This window comes from Pinus tabuliformis, chromosome J, assembly GCF_031772625.1.
Source record: "Pinus tabuliformis cultivar Carrire ecotype Pingquan chromosome J, CPIR1, whole genome shotgun sequence".
Taxonomy (NCBI): domain Eukaryota; kingdom Viridiplantae; phylum Streptophyta; class Pinopsida; order Pinales; family Pinaceae; genus Pinus; species Pinus tabuliformis.
The window spans coordinates 1,097,387,760-1,097,407,060 of record NC_142295.1 but is presented as its reverse complement, the minus strand read 5'-3'; the positions used below and the strand labels follow the sequence as shown (position 1 = coordinate 1,097,407,060).

Below are 19,301 nucleotides of genomic sequence, written 5' to 3'. Positions count from 1 at the left end.
AAAAAAGGGTTGCTTACATTATTATTCAGGTTGCTCCCAATCATATTCAAATGGTAACTGCTCATATACCTGCTTACATTTGAATTCGATTTTTCCTCATTGGAATCATTGAAATTACTATTGTTTGTATTCGTATATTTGCTTCTTTTATTACTCCCAATAAAATTGCTACTTACTATATCTGAATTATAAAATGGGATGCTCTCATTTCTTACATTGGTAATGTCATTCATATATCTTCTCGAATTTCTCTTATCCGTGAAGCCGAACTAAATTCCGCGCAGGAGATGGTGGGGGAGTTCGATTTAATGTAAGGAAATTTGAATTTTTAGTTTACACTACCCTTAAATTGTATGATATCCAAAGCGCTGGAAAGTGTGGATTTGGAGGATGTGTCATTCCTAATCACGTTTATCAAGTCAACACTTAGTTCATTGTTTCCTAGTTTGTGGTTAGATTCATGGAAGAGTTAGTGTTATACATTGCAATGCATGATTCTTCTTTACAGTTTGTAATCCTACCTACATCATTATTGAATATAACTCTCTAAAAATTGTGTGTCAAACCTGAGGAGGTGTTGACCATTATAACATTGTTCATGCCCAAATTATTGGTAATTCTCTAACTAGCAATTGTCCCAAAAGGTACAAAGAGAGGCCTATAGGATTATTAAATTGGAATTGTTGAATTTTGTAGAAGAGTTAATTGGTTTGTGGAAAACTTTGTTTTCTTGGACTGGATCATTGTGCAATTACCCCACATGATTCACAAAGGCACCATATGTTGTCTTATCAAGGCCGCTCGCTAAAGACGATCTGCAAGCATTAACACAATATGACAGATTAATGTGCTTTTCTTTTTCTTTTTCTGGGAATGTTTAGATTAATAAGTTATAGTGTTCATGAATTTATACCTACTCTGGTCACTGCACATTAATATCTTCAATTCGTTTCGATAGCGAACGATCTAAAAAAACACAGCAATGCATTCATTCAAGTCCTTGGAAGCCAAAACAAGCAACCCAAATGGCCCAACAACAGTCCTCGCAGCTGAGCCAATCCAGCTACACAAATTTTGAGCTATCAAATTCACACTGATCTCTTCTTCGAACTCTGTGATTTCGAGCCTTGGGAGATCAAAGGAGACCTCCATGTCAGCCTAATAATAAAGAGAAACTCACCGAATAAGTTAATAAAACGAAACCACAACCACAGAAAAAGGAAATAATTTCTTAAAATCTGTTTAGTCATGAAAGAGATCTTTGCTTCAACTAAGGTCATAGACGGCCTGTCCGATTTCCCTCCTATAAGAATCTTAAAAACCAGCAAAAGAACTACTAACTCGATACCTAAAATCAATATTGGGACAATTAATTAGCCTAAACATTAAAACAGACCATTGAGATGTTCTGAGCAAACAATTGTTAGGTAAAATGTACTGAATTAAAAGAAATTTATTGGTGTAGTAAGTACCTGCGCTACGTTTATGCCTGCAATTTCAACAACGGATCCACTGCTGAGGTCAATGTTTTTTCTGAAAGTTTTGTTTCGACGAAGGGATTCTACTTCGGAAACTGGCCACTGCAAAAGTTGTGTTCTAGTGATGTTGTCTAGCCAGATGGTTCTTGGAATGGCCTTAACAAAACACAAACACATGCATCAAGAAGTAGAAGAAATAAAAAATGTAAACAACATATAAGACTAATAGGTGTGATCAGACTAACTTTACCTGAAGACCAGACCAGCCCTTGGTAATATCATCGGAGACGCTATCTGATTCATTCACCCACCCCCACAGAATTCGCCGCTACTTATATTGATCAAAAAAGCACTTTGGAGGCATAGAATTTTTCATAGTCATATCTCAACCCATTTTTATCTTCGTTGTTGGTGTTTTCGGGCATGTATCGATCCTGACCAAAAAAGTAACTTCCCACTGTATAATAATCAATCATGTTATTGCCCAGACTCACCTTCAAAACATGTTTGAGAGAGGGCCCAATTGTGGAAGTGTTTAGCCCTTTGGTCCCAGAATGAGGAACAGGGTAAAAACTGGACACTCCCACATTCCTGTCAAGTTCGATGAATGTAAAGGATGCTCGGCCTTCACCCAATTGACAAAATCCTCGCTTTCGTATAACAGATCCACCTCGTTGTGATTACTCTTATTTCCAACTACAATCCTCCATTTGTCGTCCATGTCCAGCCATCCAGTGGTGGGATCCCTAAAGAAAGTCCCATTAATTCCATCGCTTGGAATCATAATAGGATTCTGAGGTATCTTCACCCATTCCCTCAAAATAGGATCAGAGATATTCTTAGGAATGGCCACGTTTTGCACCTGTTGGGATGAATTGGCCCATCCACTATAAAGAATTACAGGCTTGTCTCCAGGCAATAACGTCGCCGAACCGGACCAACAGCCCTTTATATCATACCATTCGCTCGGAACAATGGCAGGATCCAGTGAATGCCAGTTAATGAGATCCTCAGAAACAACATGCCCCCAAACAATATTTCCCCACACCGCTCCTTGAGGATTATACTGGTAGAAGAGATGGTAAAACCCTTTGTAGAACATGGGCGCTGCAAAACGAACCCAGTTCGATTTCATCACAGAGAATTTTAAATCTGAGAACTATTGAATGAATGAATTGAAGAGGAAGGAAAAGGTCACCATTTGGGTCTGTTGGAGGTTTGCGACATAGTCATGCAGGCAAACACAAACATAACAAAACAGAGTTAGTAGATCGGTAGTAATGTCAAATACAGGGTTGTTATGAAAAATCTGGAATAATATGGATTGTACACACCATTCATCCAATTCTTTTGAGGCTGAAAATGGTAGGTTGTGCGATACCGGATTTGAACATTTGTTCTGGTTGTGTTCACAGTACGTTCCAGATGAGAAACCCACATAACAATGCAGATACCTAAACAGAGCCCTGCTGAGCTATGAGATAGATCGGAATGCCTCTAACCCATGACCCCATTTTGTGACTAGAACCAAATACACCAAATGCCATACGTTCACATGCTTTTTTATTTTATAGCACTGGCCATTAGATTTGCAATCAAGTGAAGGATGACCGTTACTAATCAATGCTTGCCAAAAGCCATGGAAGAAGAACAGTGATTGCCAAAATCCAAGGAAGAAGAACAGCAACAACCACTAGCAGGAAAAAAGTAGTAAAAATATCTTGAAGAGTGACATAAAAGAATGGGAAAAAGCAGTAAAGCAACTCAACTGATATTTGGAAAAAACAATCACATTTCAAATCAATAGTTGAAAGTGTCTCACCTGATCAAACGGAGGAGGGTAAAAGTGTTGACAATTTTTTATGCATAGGAAAGGCCTATCGGCCTAAATATGACAACATACGTACATTCTTCAACTTTTTAAACGATTTGGGTTTATCACGTGAAGAATACATCCACAAAATTCAATCTTACTTGAATCAAAAAAATGTGTTGTTACAAAGAAGGCCATTAAACAAATTGATGAATAGTTTTTCATTATATGTTCCAAATGTATGGAATGCAAAGAAAAATTCTCAATTTGTAGTCGATTCATATCCAAGAGCATCATATTGTAGTTCCTACATGACAAAATTCTACAGAACAATGACATCAACATTTAAATGTATGTGAAAAGATTATAAAAAATTAAATATAGATATCATTAAGAAAAAAAGTAAACTTGGGAAGGCTCCAGTAAATATGTACAAGAGGAATTGATAGATAAGATGATAACATTGATAAAAATAATAACATAAATTCTCTTTTTTCTTTTACGATCTCTAGAGAATCACTAGATTATGGGAAATGGATTATCTTGTTGGAAATATGGAGAGGGGGGTGAATCCGTATTTTTTTTCAATTGTTATTATTACTAATTTAGATTCTTTACAATTTTAATCAAAGAAATGATTTTATTAAATATAGAAAAAGATTGAATACAATATCTGATGAGCTTTTCCAAGCACCAACTTGGACTTTGATAAGGCTCCAACCTCTAGGGCTCCGACCCTATCTTACCAAGACACCAACGTAGAATTTAGGAGCACCAACTCTAAGGACACCAATCATTCCAATTCTAGGGAACCAACCCCAAGGGCTCCGACCCTATAGATTTAATTTATCAAAAAATGTTTGATTGTATTATACTGCTTTTGGGAACATCTTTACCAAATCATGTCCTTGTAGTCTTTGCAACAGGTCATTGTTTGCACTATGGCTTCACTTTGGGTATGAACTTTCCAGGATGAATGAGGTCAAAAGATTGTTTTCCCACTTTGTCTTCTGCTTCCTTTTTTTTCTGCTCGACTTTCGGCTTCTGCTACACCTTTGTCTTCTACTAGACCTTTAGCTTCTCAACCTTCAGCTTCTCGATCTTCGGATTCCTCTGTTTTTCAAGTTCACAAGTTGTGAACTTTTTAATTCTTCTTTGTGCCTGATACCTGATCGATGCCTTTAGTGAAACGTTTTAACTTGTACTTATACGAGTTTCACCAATGACTTGAGAGACACATTTATTGGAGGGAGGCCGACTTGTTTATTTACGAAGAGACCAAAGAGGCTATAACCATATTATAATAGAAGTCTGGTGATCCCCACATGCCACGTCACTGCTAATCACAATCGCAACTTTTGGAGGTCTTTTGCTACACAATATATATCGGAGCAACCCTTTTTAATATTCTTCCAAGGCCCACATGGAGGTCCCACATCCATATCATCAAACACAATCGCAATCGCAACTTTGGAAGTCTTGCAATCACAACCTTTAATGTTACTGATGTAACATAATCGATACTCATATTGCCGATGAGATGGACGTGATATAACATTAAGAAATTGTCAATAGATCTGTCGGATCCACAGCTTCTATCGCAATCGATGGTTTGGGATTTATCGCAATTGGTGGTTCGGGGTGACAACCCTTTATGATTTGTGTAACTTCCGATACCCGAATGCGATACTGCATAAAGTTATATTTTAATGGAGCTTTCAGGTCCACATATTATTTTCAAATCGGGGTTTTAACGTTTCATCCCTTTAAGCCTTGTGATATGAAATTTTTGACACAGGGCGATATTACATTAGGGTGCTTTATAATGGAGCAATCGGGTCCACACCTTATATCGCAATCGTAGTTTTTATTATGACATCCCTTTATGACTTGCGATATGAAAGTTTATATGATGGATGCGATATTGTATTATGGTGTATTGTAGTGGAACCATCAAGTCCACAGTGCAAATCTCAATCAGGGGTTTTGTGTGGTGGCATGTAATAGAGCCCGCCGATATTATATATGCTGATATGTTAACTCCTCCGGTTTGTTTTATGCGTTGTGAAATTTTTAAGAGGTTTCCACGGTTTATTCCTTCCTCCAATATATCTACTTTGCCTTGGCTCCTCGCTTTTGTGGTTTCTCTTCACTCCTATGACTTTCGATACACTACTCTGATAGCTCTTTTTTTATGGCTTTTGATGAAACATTCCTTCTCATGTTGCTTCACGGATCTACTTTGCCTGGTTTCACAACATTATATACTATCCAAAATATTTTCATATTGACATCAATGAAAATGTAGATCAACAATCTCCTCCTTTGTCATTGGTGGCAATATTCTTCTTCTCTCCCCCTTTGACATCAATGGCAAAGGAGTGCACAAGGACTCCCCCTGTCAAACTGCTCCCCCTGTCATGTGGCATCTTAAGAATCGGTTTAGTGTGATGCTAAAGCAATAACCCCCATCTTTTGACAGAGATGTTCAAATGCTTCTCGAGGAAGAGGTTTGGTGAAAATATCTGCAATATGTTCCTTGGTATTGATATATTCCAATTTGATGTTTTGTTCAGCCACCTGTTCATGGAGAAAATGATACTTGATTGGTATATGTTTGGTTTTTGAGTGCATCACTGGATTTTTACTAAGACTGATAGCACTTGTTTTATCACAATGGATGGTGATTGGTTGTTTAGTTTCTATGTTGACATCCTTCAAAGATTCCTTCATCCATAGTATTTGTGTACAATAGTCAACTGCAGCTATATATTCAGCTTCAGCTGTAGAGATAGATATAGATGATTGTTTTTTTCCGAGCCAAGCTACCAAGAAATCACCCATAAAAAATGCATTTCTACTAGTTCTTTTACGATCATCCATGCTTCTAGCCATGGAAAATTTTAGGGGCGAATTTTCGCCCTTGGGCAAAATTAAGGGGTTTTATATTTTTATTGGGTGAATATTTGGTATCACAGTACATTGTTACAAATTGCCTCAAATTTATTTTATAAAAAAATTATGTATGGAGGTTAGCCCACCTTATTTTAAGGGAGAGAGTAAACAAAGTAAATTTAGCCCTTGAAATTAGGAGTTTCCATTCGCCCTAATTTTCAAGAATAGGTATTTATAATAGTTATTTCACCCTCCACATTTAGTGTAAAATGGTCTTTTTCTTTCATTTTCCCATATTTCATGGTATTGGGGTTAACTTCGAGAAAATGACCTTATTTTTTGGAACAAATGGTCACAAAAGAATAATTCATTTTATTTAAAAATTCAAGTCTCTTATTTTCATGTTTATTAAAAGATTGAATAATGTTCTTTCCATATTCCAAGTTTGCATCTATTTAGTCATAATCATATAAAGAATAATGGAAAACATTTTTTTATATTCACTCCATAAGTCACCTTATATTTACGTGTAAATAAATAAAAATATAAATAAAGTGGAGTATGGTAAATAAATAAAACCTCTTTTTATACTTACTCGAGGTATGGTAAATAAATAAAACCTCTTTTTATATTTAGTCCATAACCCTCTTTCTATTTAAGAAGGCACAAAAAAGAGGTTTTATTTAAGTGAATCCTATGGGCCAAATACCATATTTATAAAAGAGGTATGGTAAATTAATAAAAATATAAATAAACGAGAGGTATGGTAAATAAATAAAACATTTTTTTATGAAGTCACATTATATTTAAGAACACTCAAAAAATGTGTTATATTTAGGTGAAGCCTATGGGCCAAATACCATGGGCCAAATTATTATTAATACCATGCAAAAAAAACATTATTAACCCTAATATTAGTATTAATAAGAAAAAAAGATGGCACATGGTATTGACTCATGGTATTCACATGGAATGTAGGCTATTTAAAGGGGGGAATTAAACCAGCATAGATCCATCCTTACTCTGGATCTACTAAGCCCCGGGAGGGATCAAATATCGTGATATGCAAACTAGCATAAAGTGAAAAAATATTTGATCCTCAGGGTTGGTAGATCAAGGGTAAAAATGGATTTTTGTAATTTAATGTCACTTAAACATTTTAATTTGGTTAAAATAAAAAAATAAAAATAAAAAACAATTATTAATTTTATTAATTTTTATAAATTACTAATAGTAGTTTTTAAGCTCCAGGTTTATCATAACCCATGGTATTGACCCATGGTAATATCATGGTATTCATGTGAGCATAGACAATTTAAAGGGGAAATTCTATCAGCTTAGATCCATCTTAATTCCGGGTCTACCAAGTGCTGAGAGGGATAAATAGATTTCATCCCTCCAAGAGTGGTAGAAGTGGAGTTAAGATGGATATATGTTGGTTTTTATGATAATGAGGATATTAAATAGACTTAAGAAATTATATTATAAAAACATCTTAAAGTGAATGGTTAAAGCTACATTTAGTCACTTCACAAAATTTAGTAAAAAATACCAATATCTCCATTAATACTGGTTTTTCTGATTTAACAAAAAAAAAATCAAAACAGTGAAATCTTATCACTCTCCCCATCACCCTCGCAAAAGAGAGATAGTCAGTGCCCAGATTTCCCACCATTTTTCAAACATTCTCAATATGATATCTTCATGAAAAAGTTAAGGTAGTAATGTTGGATTAGTTGTTTGAAAATATGCTAGTTTGTACAACCTTTCATCTTCTCTATTATTCTTAATTTGTCGTAATGATCTATAGGGGTTGGGCCAGTGCTTGAAAAATATGCTAGTTTGTACAACCTTTCATCTTCTCTATTTTTCTTAATTTGTTGTAATGATCTGTAGGGGTTGGCCAATGCACAATATTGTCCTAAAAGGTGAAGATTTTGCACCAAAAAGGAAATTAATCCACATGTTGCAATGTTGTTAAAAAGTGCAAGAGGTATGAAGGTAGTGAATTATGCTAATAAGAAATTTAGATTGGGAGAGACGTAATTAAATTTTATTATTTAATTGAAGATTTCCAATTAAAATAATAATAAATCTATATGTATATATTAATATATTGATTGGAAGGCTTCTGACAACGATCACTTCTTTCCATTAGATCCCCTTTAGGCCTTTGGGATACCTACTACTTTCTTTATTATATAGTTGGGGCTTGCTACTTGTTGGTGTGTTGGGGTAAACAAAATGTGTTTTTTTTTTATCTGGCAGTTGGAGTCTATGGAATAAGAAAGAAATTTGATAGCTTGACAAAAGTGGTAGAGAAAAGATTAATCTCTACTACCTTGACAGAACTGGTGGTCAAGATCAACACCTACAAAAACTTTGTTGTGGAATATTATCAAAACTAATAGAAGGATACAAAAGAGTGTACAGTGAGAACCTTGACAAACATGGCCGCTGAAACTTGCAACATTGTTTGTAGGAAGAGAAAATTAAGTTTCTTTTTTCGAAACATGTATGTTAGTATATTACAATTTAATGAATATGTTTTCCTATTATCATATATGGTTTCATACTTTAACAAAACATTCGCCAAGACTTCACTTTTTATTATACAATGAAAGATTTGCCAAGATCTTACAAGATTTTATAATTCAGTGATAGATTCACCATGACTTTACAAGATAATATAATCTGGTGAGATATTTTCCAAAAAAATTATATATACATATTATATTATTGATAAAATCACCTCCCATTTTTCCTATGTATCATGGGGATTCACCCATTTATTATACATATAAATTTAAGGTGGTTCTTAAAATTTTCCCTACTTCCAGCCCAATCAACATTGGTATAATTTGTCACTGTAGTATTTGTGCTTTTGGGATACCAAATACCAAAGTTAGTGGTTTCTTTCAAGTATCTAAGAATTCTTTTCATAGCCAACATGTGGGATTGCTTAGGAGCTTATTGAAATCTTCCCACCATTACCATTTCTTGCATAATGTCAGGCCTTGTAGCAGTTAAGTATAAGAGAGCTCCAATTATTGACCTGTAAAGAGTTGAATCTACCGTGGGGAAAAATAATATTTTCTTAGTTTGCAGTTTGTGGTCATCGGTGTGCTCATAGGTGCACATTCTTCCATTCCATATTTTTAAGCATATCTTTGAGATATTTTCTTTGAGATATAAACATGCCTGCTCTGGTTTTTGATACTTGTATTCCAAGGAAGTAGGATAGCTCACTAATCATTGACATTTCGAATTCTTTTGACATATTTTGAGAAAACTCGTGGCTCATTTCATCATCATTTCTAGAAAAAATCAGATGATCAACATATACAAGGGTGATTAGTAATTTATCCTCATCCATCTTCATGTAGAGATTACTTCCTACCACCCCTTTTTTGAAGTTTTGTTGTTGTAGATAGTGATCCAATCTTGCATACCACGTTCTAGGAGCTTGTTTCAAATCATATAATGCCTTTTTCAATTTACATACAAAGTCTTTTCCTTCTACTAGATCAAAACCTTCTAGTTGCTCCATGTAGACTTCTTCCTTGAGTTCCCCATTTAGAAATGTTGATTTTACGTCCATTTGATAGACTTTGAATCCTTTTGAGAATGCAAATGCCAAGAAAATCCTTATAGCTTCCATACGAGCTACCGGTGCAAGGTTTCTTCAAAATCGATTCCTTCCACTTGTGAATAACCTTTACAGACAAGTCTTACCTTATTTATGATGATTTGTCCATCTTCATTCATTTTTTTTTTGAACACCCACTTAGTTCCGATTATATTTTTATCCTTTGGATGAGGTACCAGCTCCCATGTCTCATTTTTCTCGATTTGAGACATTTCTTCTTCCATGGCTTCCACCCAATGAGGATCCTTACTTGCTTGAGTAAAATTTTCTGGTTCTATCATAGATATGAGAGAAAAATCATTTCTCTTTGGTGTACTTGTCATCCTTCTTCGGGTTTGTATTCCTTCATCTACATTGCCAATAATATTCTCTTCCAAGTGATTCTTTTGGAGGAATTTCACTTTTAAAATAGTTTGAGATGATTATTTTTACTTTTATTTTTCTTGATATTTTTCTTCCTTTTCAAGTTCTTCTTCACTTTCTTCAATAAATGGGTCAGCTTCATGATCTTCAATTTTATTTTCTAGAAGCTCTTCATCAATCTTCACATCAATACTCTCCACTATTTTCCATAGTCGATTATTTTAGCATTTGTAAGCTTTGCTTTTGGTAGAATACCCAATAAATATTCCTTCATCAACCCGAGAATCAAATTTTCCTAGTGAATCATCAATGATCTTTATGAAGCATTTTCTTCCAAAAATCCTGAAGTATTTTACTGAAGTAGGTCTTCCTTTCCATAATTCATAAGAAGTCTTCTCATTATTTGGTCTTAGTTGAGTTCGATTTAAGGTATAAACTATCATCCCAACTACTTCCTCCCAAAATTTTGGCTACAAGTCAGCTGCTAGTAACATAGTTCTAGCCATTTCTTGAACAGTTCAGTTTCTCCTTTCAACTACCCCATTTTTCTTAGGTGTTCTAGCAGCAGAGATCTATCTTTCAATTCCATGTTCTTTACAAAATTCATTGAAATCTTTTGATGTGAATTCTCCCCCTCTATTTGTTCTAAGACATTTAATTTTGGAATCCTTTTCATTTTCTACAAGAGATTTAAGATTATTAAGACATTCAAAAGCTTCACATTTATATTTTATGGAATATACCCACATCATTCTAGTATAGTCATCAAAAAATAAAGAAAAATACCTTTCTCCTTGGATTGTTGGAGTTCTTGTTGGCCCACATAAATCTGCTTGAATGATCTCTAGAGGTTTTGATGTGGAGAACTCCTTAGTCTTGTGGTTGGTTCTAGTTTTCTTTCCATGTTGACATGGGACACATACAACTTGATCTGGTTTGGACATCTTTGGAATGTCCCTTACTGCATTGATTTTGTTGATATTTATCAATTTATCAAAACTTGTATGCCCCAGTTGTTTATGCCACAACCAACTTTCACCTATTTGACTTAGATAACATTTATCTTCTTGAATTTTGTTCAGAATGTAGATGTCATCAAATGTTCTAACTCCTTTTGCACAATTTCTCCTGAGGAAGAGTTCCTTATTTCATAATTTTTAGTGTTAAAGACAACATTATGTCCTTGATCATAGATTTGGCTAACACTCAAGAGATTGTGTTTGAGCCCATCTACCAGCAAAGCATTTTGAGCCTTTCCTTTTCCATTAATAAGGGTAACATATCCTTTTCCAACAATTTTGGTAGACCCACTCCCAAAGGATACATTTCCTTCCTTTTTGTTTAATGACATAAAATTCCTTTTTTCACCTGTCATATGTCTGGAGCACCCACTATTCACAAACCAAAGATTTTCCTCCCTATGAGCACATAAAGCTAGACCACATTTATCCATATTGGGACTTTCATATTTTGGTTATCTACTTTTTAGGGGGGAATTTTGTTCGTCATGTCCATTATCAGTATATAATGAGAAAATTGGATCAAATTTGGCCAAAGGATCAAACGGGCTGAAAGTATTGATTTTTCCTTTCCCTTTGAGACTACATGGTTTGTTTGTCTGATTTTTCAAGGTGCTTCATTCTTATGAGCCATGCAATGTTTAGCTTAATGACTAAAATTTTAACAATAATAACACTATACAAGAAAGATAGTTTGGTACCTGTTATAATAGTCACGATTTGAATAAACCTTCTTCCTTAGAGTTTCTCTTTCTTCATTCTTTTGATTTGAGTCGAGCCTTTGATGTGATGATTTTTCTTCTTTTGGATTGTTGCAAAGTACATTAGTATAGCTTCTTGTTTTATCCTTGGCACTTGATGAAAAACTGATCCCGGACTTGTCACTTTCAGATTTCTGAGTGTTGAGAATGTGATCAAGTGTTTGAGAACTTTGCCAAATTCTTTTGATTTGTTCCATTTCCTTTTTGAGAGATACTATTTCAGCTTCATTTCTTTCACATATAATGTCCTCCCTTATTTTAGCTTCCTCTTTGTCCATTTTAAGAGAGATAACCTCCTTTTGTAGCTCCTCATTTTCTTCAATGGTACTTATCAATAATTCATTTATATCTTCTTCGTTTTCCTGTCTTGGTTCATCATCTTCAGTGAATTCCACAAATATTACTTCCTTTCTTCCATCATAGTCATTCTCTTCATCTCATTCATCATTACTTTCTTTGTGATGGAAGATATCTTTAGATGATTTCTTCTTGATGACCACATATTCATCCTCATCAGATTCATCTTGTTTAGAGAGGAAATTCTTCTTAGTAAATCCTTTATTTTTGTATATCCTTCCTTCCTCATTACCATTGTCATGCTTATCAGGACATTTTGTAGCATAATGACATATTCTTCCACAGTTGAGACAAATAAGACGATGCTTACCTTTTAGCTTGGATCCTTTCTTTAGTCTTCATACAAATTGTGCCAATTCGGATTCAACATCGGAGTCATCACTATTGGTATTCCATCCTTTTCCCTTTTTTGATTTTGAGGCCTTGAATGTTGCATCTTTGGAACTTGGGATTCCTTTTCTCATCTCATAGGTAGTGAGGATTCCATGAATTTCATCCATTTTGAGAGTGTCTAGTTCCTTCATTTCTTCTATAGCACTTATTTAGGAGTCAAATCTGTCTGGGAGAGTTCTTAAGACCTTTTGGACAATAGTGATCTCTTCAATCGTTTCTCCCAATCCTTTAAGACAGTTGACTATTTCAGCTACTCAGATGAAGTATCATGCAATATCTTCCTCATCATCCATTTTCAGACTTTTGAACTGCCTCCTATGAGTTTGAAGCTTTTCCTTCTTAACCTTGGAGTCCCCATCATATGAGCTAACCAGTTTATCCCATATTTCATTGGCCCAGTCACAATTCAAGACTTTCGTAAACTTAAAATCAGTAATTCCATTGGTAATGGAATTTAGAGCTTTGGCATTGGCAATGTAAACTTTCATTTCCTCTTGATCAGTAGGAAGAGTGGGAGGGGAATTGTACCCATTCAGAATAGCATTTTAAACTTTAGGTCCAAGGGAAATTAAGTAGTAAGACATTCTTCTTTTCCAAAAACCAAAATTAGTACCATCGAACAAGGGAAGCCTTCCTGCTGTCATTTCTTGATTCTTCATTGTAACTAAGAATCCTTCTTCCAGCTGTTAGGCTAATTCTAAAGAAGTTGGATTTGATACCAATTTTTTGAAATACTGAGAGGGGGGTGAATCAGTATTTGTTTTTAATTGTTATTATTACCAGTTTATATTCTTTATAATTTTAATCAAAGAAATGATTTTATTAAATATAGAAAAAGATTTAATACAATATCTGATGAGTTTTTCCAAACACCAACTTGGACTTTGATGAGGCTCCAACCTCTAGGGCTCCAACCCTATCTTACCAAGGCACCAACCTAGAATTTAGGAGCACCAACTCCAAGGACACCAATCCTTCCAATCCTGAGGCACCAACCCCAAGGGCTCTGACCTTATAGATTTACTCTGTCAAGAAATTTTTGATTGTATTATACTACTTCCAAGAACTTGCTACCAAATCATGTCCTTGTACTCTTTGCAACAGGTCATTGTCTTGGCTATGGCTTCACTTTGGGTCTGAACTTTCCAAGATGAATCATGTCAAAAGATTTTCCTCCCGCTCTGTCTCCTACTTCCTTTTTTTTTGCTCGGCTTTCGGCTTCTGTTGCACCTTCATCTTCTACTATACCTTGGGCTTCTTGATCTTCGGCTTCCTCTATTTTTTCAAGTTCACAAGTTGTGAACTTTTTAATTCTTCTTTGTGCCTAATGCCCGATCGATGCCTTTAGTGAAACATTTTAACTTGTATGTATATGAGTTTCACTAATGACTTGAGAGACACATCTATTAGAGGAAGGCCGACTTGTTTATTTACGGAGAGACCAGAGAGGCTATAACCATATTATAATAGAATTCTAGCAGTCCCTACATGCCATGTCACTTCTAATTTCAATCGCAACTTTCGTAGGTCTTTTGCTACACAATATGTATTGGAGAGGTCCTTTTTAATATTCATCAAAGGCCCACATGGATGTCCCACATCCGTATCATCAAACACAATCGCAATCGCAACTTTTGGAGGTCCCGCAATCGCAACCTTTAACATTACCAATGTAACATAGTCGATACTCATATTTCTGATGAGGAAGACATGATATAACATTAAATAGTTGTCAATAGATCCGTTGGATCCACAACTTCTATCACAATCAATGGTTTGGGGGTTTATCGTAATCAATGGCCCGAGGTGACAACCTTTTATGATTTGTGTAACTTCCGATACCCGGACACGATACTACATAAAGGTATATTTTAATGGATCTGTCGAGTCTGCATATTATATCGTAATCAACATTTTAACGTTTCATCCCTTTAAACCTTGTGATATGAAATTTATGATACGCAGATGCAATATTACATTAGGATGTTTTATAATGGAGCAATCGGGTCCACACCTTATATCGCAATCGTAGTTTTTATTGTGACATCCCTTTATGACTTACAATTGAAAGTTTATACAATGGATGTAATATTGTATTGTCGTGTATTGTGGTGGAACCATCGGGTCCGCAGTACACACCGAAATTGGGGGTTTTGTGTGGTGGCATGTAATAGAGCCAGCTAATATTATATATGTCGATATGTTAACTCCTATAGTTTGTTTTATGCGTTGTGAACGTTTTAAGAGGTTTCCATAGTTTATTCCTTCCTTTGATACATCTTCTTTGCCTTGGCTCATCGCTCTTGTGGTTTCTCTTCACTCCTATGACTTTTGATACACTGCTCTAATAGATCTTCTTCCGATATCTCTTATTTGATGGCTTTCAATGAAACCTTCCTACTCCTGTTGCTTCATAGATCTACTCTGCTTGGCTTCACATCATTATTTACTATCCAAAATATTGCCACATTGACATCAATGACAATATAGAGCAACATATCTAGTGGCTTCTCTATTTAATGGCTTGTATCTTGGCATGGGTTATCTTTGTAAGGGGAATTTTTACATTCATATAGTGATAATCAACCTTTTAGCATCACTACATAATAGTATCATGATTCTTGATTCATAAAGAAGAACTAGAGAATGGAAGGAAGGGATGAAAAATAAACTTGGCTTACTTATTATCTCATATCTCATTATGTACTTATTCTTCGTTATTCTCCCTTATCTCTAGGAATACACCTTGATTTCAATATGATATGTCCATATGAGTAGTTGCATGTAGCTTACCTGTAACAGTGAACACTAGTTAAAGGAATTGTCTATTTATAAACACTCCACCCATAGAGGAATAAGAATTTATACTAAAAAATAAAAAAATAAAAAAATCAGTGTAAGCCAAATGGTTATGAGGATGTTATGTGTCCTTCAACCGTTATTTACTACATACACCATCCTATAATACTAGTGATTCCCCCATTGCTATTGTCGTGGTATCCCTTATTAATATTGTTGTGCCCCTATTGTCCCCATATTGTTATTATTATGCCCTATAGAATCCCTCTATTATTATTTTTGTGCCTTTATATTATTATTATTATTATTATTAGGTCAGCTTGGTTATATTGTGACCCCTTAGACTCCTATAGATAGGTAGGAGTTTTTGTCATTTGAATCATCCAAGAATTGTTCATTTATGTAATGTAAGGGAGGTTTCCCCCTCGAAGAGGCTTATTTCTAAGGCGTTCGTATATCTTTTCTATCTTTTTGTGAGCTAGTTTCATAACATTTGGTATCAAAGATTTGGATTCTAGGGTTTCGCTGCTCCAAGCAGGTCATTGTGGAATTTTTGTTATACCTTTTTTTCTGAGACGTTTTAGAAGCTAAAACAAAAACCCATTTGAGAAGAAATCGTGTTGAATCTTTGCTCCAAATTTCAGATTTTTTCTTGCTATATTTTCGGAGATATAATCTGAGGAAGTTAGGGTTTTTGCAGACCCCTGAATTACATTCCAAATAGGTCACCTTGGGAAACTCATCATAACTTTTTCTATGAGCATCAAATTTAATTTTTGTAAAAAGTTACAGAAAGAGGACGGACTGTAGTTTTTTTGGATATCAATTCAAGAACCTAAGGTTGAAACAGTGACCCGTGGCACGTCGTACAAGTTTGCTCTACTGAACCAGTCTATACTCAGCTCACCGTGGGAGATTTGGCATAACTCTTCATTGCAGAATCCAATCTTAATAAGAATTTCGGGGTTAGAAATACTACTCAGGGGTTTACCACAGGAAGCAATTTTAGACCTGAGAGGTCCAAAATTACAGAGATATATCAGATTCAATATCGAGCTCCTACAAAGTGAAAAAAAGGTGTGTAGTTTTTTTAAAATTTTTGCATAAGCTTAGTTTGAAAAATTAGTTTGAAGGAATTCAAAGGGCATAGTGAAGCACTATTATCGGTAATTTATGCCTCGAAGAAAGAAAATGGAAACACCTAGTAAGAAACCTCAAAGCTCTAGCATGACTCATGAAGAAGAGGAAGAAACGCAACATGATATATCAAAATTAGGTGACCAAGTGCAACAAATTTCACTTGCACAAAAAGTAACAGAAAATAATATGGATGGTTTAAAGAAAGATGTAGAAGCTAAGATGGATGGTATGAAGAAAGGCGTAGAAGCTAAGATGGATGGTTTAAATAAAGTCGTAGAAGCTAAGATGAATGGCGTGGAACCTAAGATGGACAGTGTGGAAGCTAAGATGGACAGCATGGAAGCTAAGATGGATGATTTAAAGAAAGGCATGGAAGATTTGCAGACAAATTTGAAGACAAATTTGACAAAGTTTCTACAACAAATGCTTACTAATGGCAAAAGGGTTGTAAAGGAAACTCATGATGAGAACAAAGTAAATGTTCATCGTGATTTCATAGACTCTAATGTTGGATCGAAGAACCACCATGTTCCAAATATCGATATGAGGAAGTCTGATGGCAAGGATCCCGGAACATGGATACTATAGATGGAGCAATTTTTCGATCTCCATAATGTGCAAAACACACAAAAGGTACGCATTGCAACTTTATATTTGGAACCAAATTAGTTTGTATGGTATCGATGGCTTTGATCTCGTAAACAAATTGTCGCTTGGCCTATTTTGCAGATGAAATGATAGCACATTATGAGGATAAAAGAAGCAACACTTTTTTTAGCCAATTGATAAATCTCAAACAAAAGGGTTCAATGATGGAGCACATTGAGGACTTCCAAAAATTGAATATAAGGGTAAAAGATATTCCAGAGGAGCATAGGATTGATGTGTTCATATGGACTTTAAAAGATAACATCCAACATGAGGTTCGCCTTTGGGAACCAAATTCACTGGAGAAGGCATTCAGGTTGGCAAGAAAAATGGAAAGCAAAATTATGGCAACAAGGAAGCCTACCACTCACAATCATAAACATGGAAGTGTTACTGCCCCTAACCATCCACAACCTACAAGGTTGACACCACAAAAATTGGAAGAAAAAAGAGCAAAAGGGCTTTGTTACAGTTGTTATAGCAAATACACTAAAGGTCATAAGTGTGCAGAGAAGAAATTATTTTACATAGATTGTGAAGAGGAGGAAGAAAAGGAACAAGAAACATCAAAAGAAGAAGATATACACCAGGAAAAAACCCTAGAAAAAGAAAAAATGAATCTTACCATATCTTGTAATGCATTGGCTGGAATTACTACTCCTCAAACTATCAAGATAGAAGGGCATATCAAGAAGAAAAAGGCAATAGTGTTGATTGATTTGGGAAGTACCCATAATTTTATTCATTGTAAGATAACCAAGGAATTTAATTGCTTCCTATATCCAGCACTAGAGTGTCAAGTGATGGTTGCAAGTGGAGGAACCATAAATTGCTCAAGAAAGTGCCATATTATCAAGCTATCCATGGGAGAATATGTATTGAATAGCCCAATGCTTTCCATTCCAATGGGTGGTGTTGATGTTGTACTAGGAGTCTAATGGCTACAATCCTTGGGTACAATAGCTTTTAATTTTAAAGAACTTTTCATGAAATTCTCTTCAGAAGGAAATGAAGTTGAATTAAGGGGTATCACAGGGAAACCGGGAAAGATAATCAGCTCTAACAGAATGACAAATCTTCTAAAGAAAGAACAACGAGGCATAATTGCACAATTATGTTCACTAGAGGTTCCCACATTGAAATCATCCATTTCTCCAGATCTCCAAAAAGTCTTGGACAATCATTCCAAGGTATTTGAGACTCCCAAAGGCCTCCCACCTATTCGTGATCGTGATCATGCTATTAATTTGATTCCAAGAAATATTCCTCCAAACATCAGGCCTTATAGATATCCCTATGTCAAAAAGAGTGAAATTGAACATATGGTTGCAGAAATGCTAGAGGTTGGTATAATACAACCTAGTCAAAGTTCTTTCTCTGCTCTAGTAGTATTGGTTCAAAAGAAGGATGGATCATGGCACATGTGTCCATATTATAGGGAGGTCAACAAGCTCACTATTAAAGATAAATTACCCATTCCTGTCATTGATGAATTATTGGATGAATTGCATGGATCAATTTACATCACCAATTTGGATCTTCGTTTAGGATATCATCAAATCAAAATGAAGACTGAAAGACATTCCTAAAATAGCATTTAGAACTCATGAGGGTCATTATGATTTTTTGGTCATGCCTTTTGGCCTTACTAATGCACCTTCTACATTTCAAGGTTTGATGAATTCCATTTTCAGACCCTTCCTTAGAAAATTTGTGTTAGTATTTTTCAATGATATACTAATCTACAACAAATCTTGGAAGGATCATGTACAACATGTTGACATGGTGCTCAAACTATTGGAGGAGAAACAATTATATGAAAAAATCTCCAAATGTTTCTTTGGAATATCTGGTTCATATTGTATCTCATGAAGGTGTTAAGGTAGACCCTAGCAAAATGAAAACCATTAAGGAATGGAAAATCCCCACATCCATAAAGCATCTACGAGGATTTCGCAGATTGTCAGGGTATTATCGCAAGTTTGT

The 19,301-nt window shown here is 35.1% G+C and overlaps 1 pseudogene; it reads right to left on the bottom strand.

Annotated features, from left to right (window-relative positions):
* Nucleotides 1–751: 751 nt before the first annotated feature.
* Nucleotides 752–2,918, bottom strand: LOC149230866 (beta-fructofuranosidase, insoluble isoenzyme 1-like; annotated as a pseudogene).
* Between the last annotated feature and the right edge of the window lie 16,383 nt (nucleotides 2,919–19,301).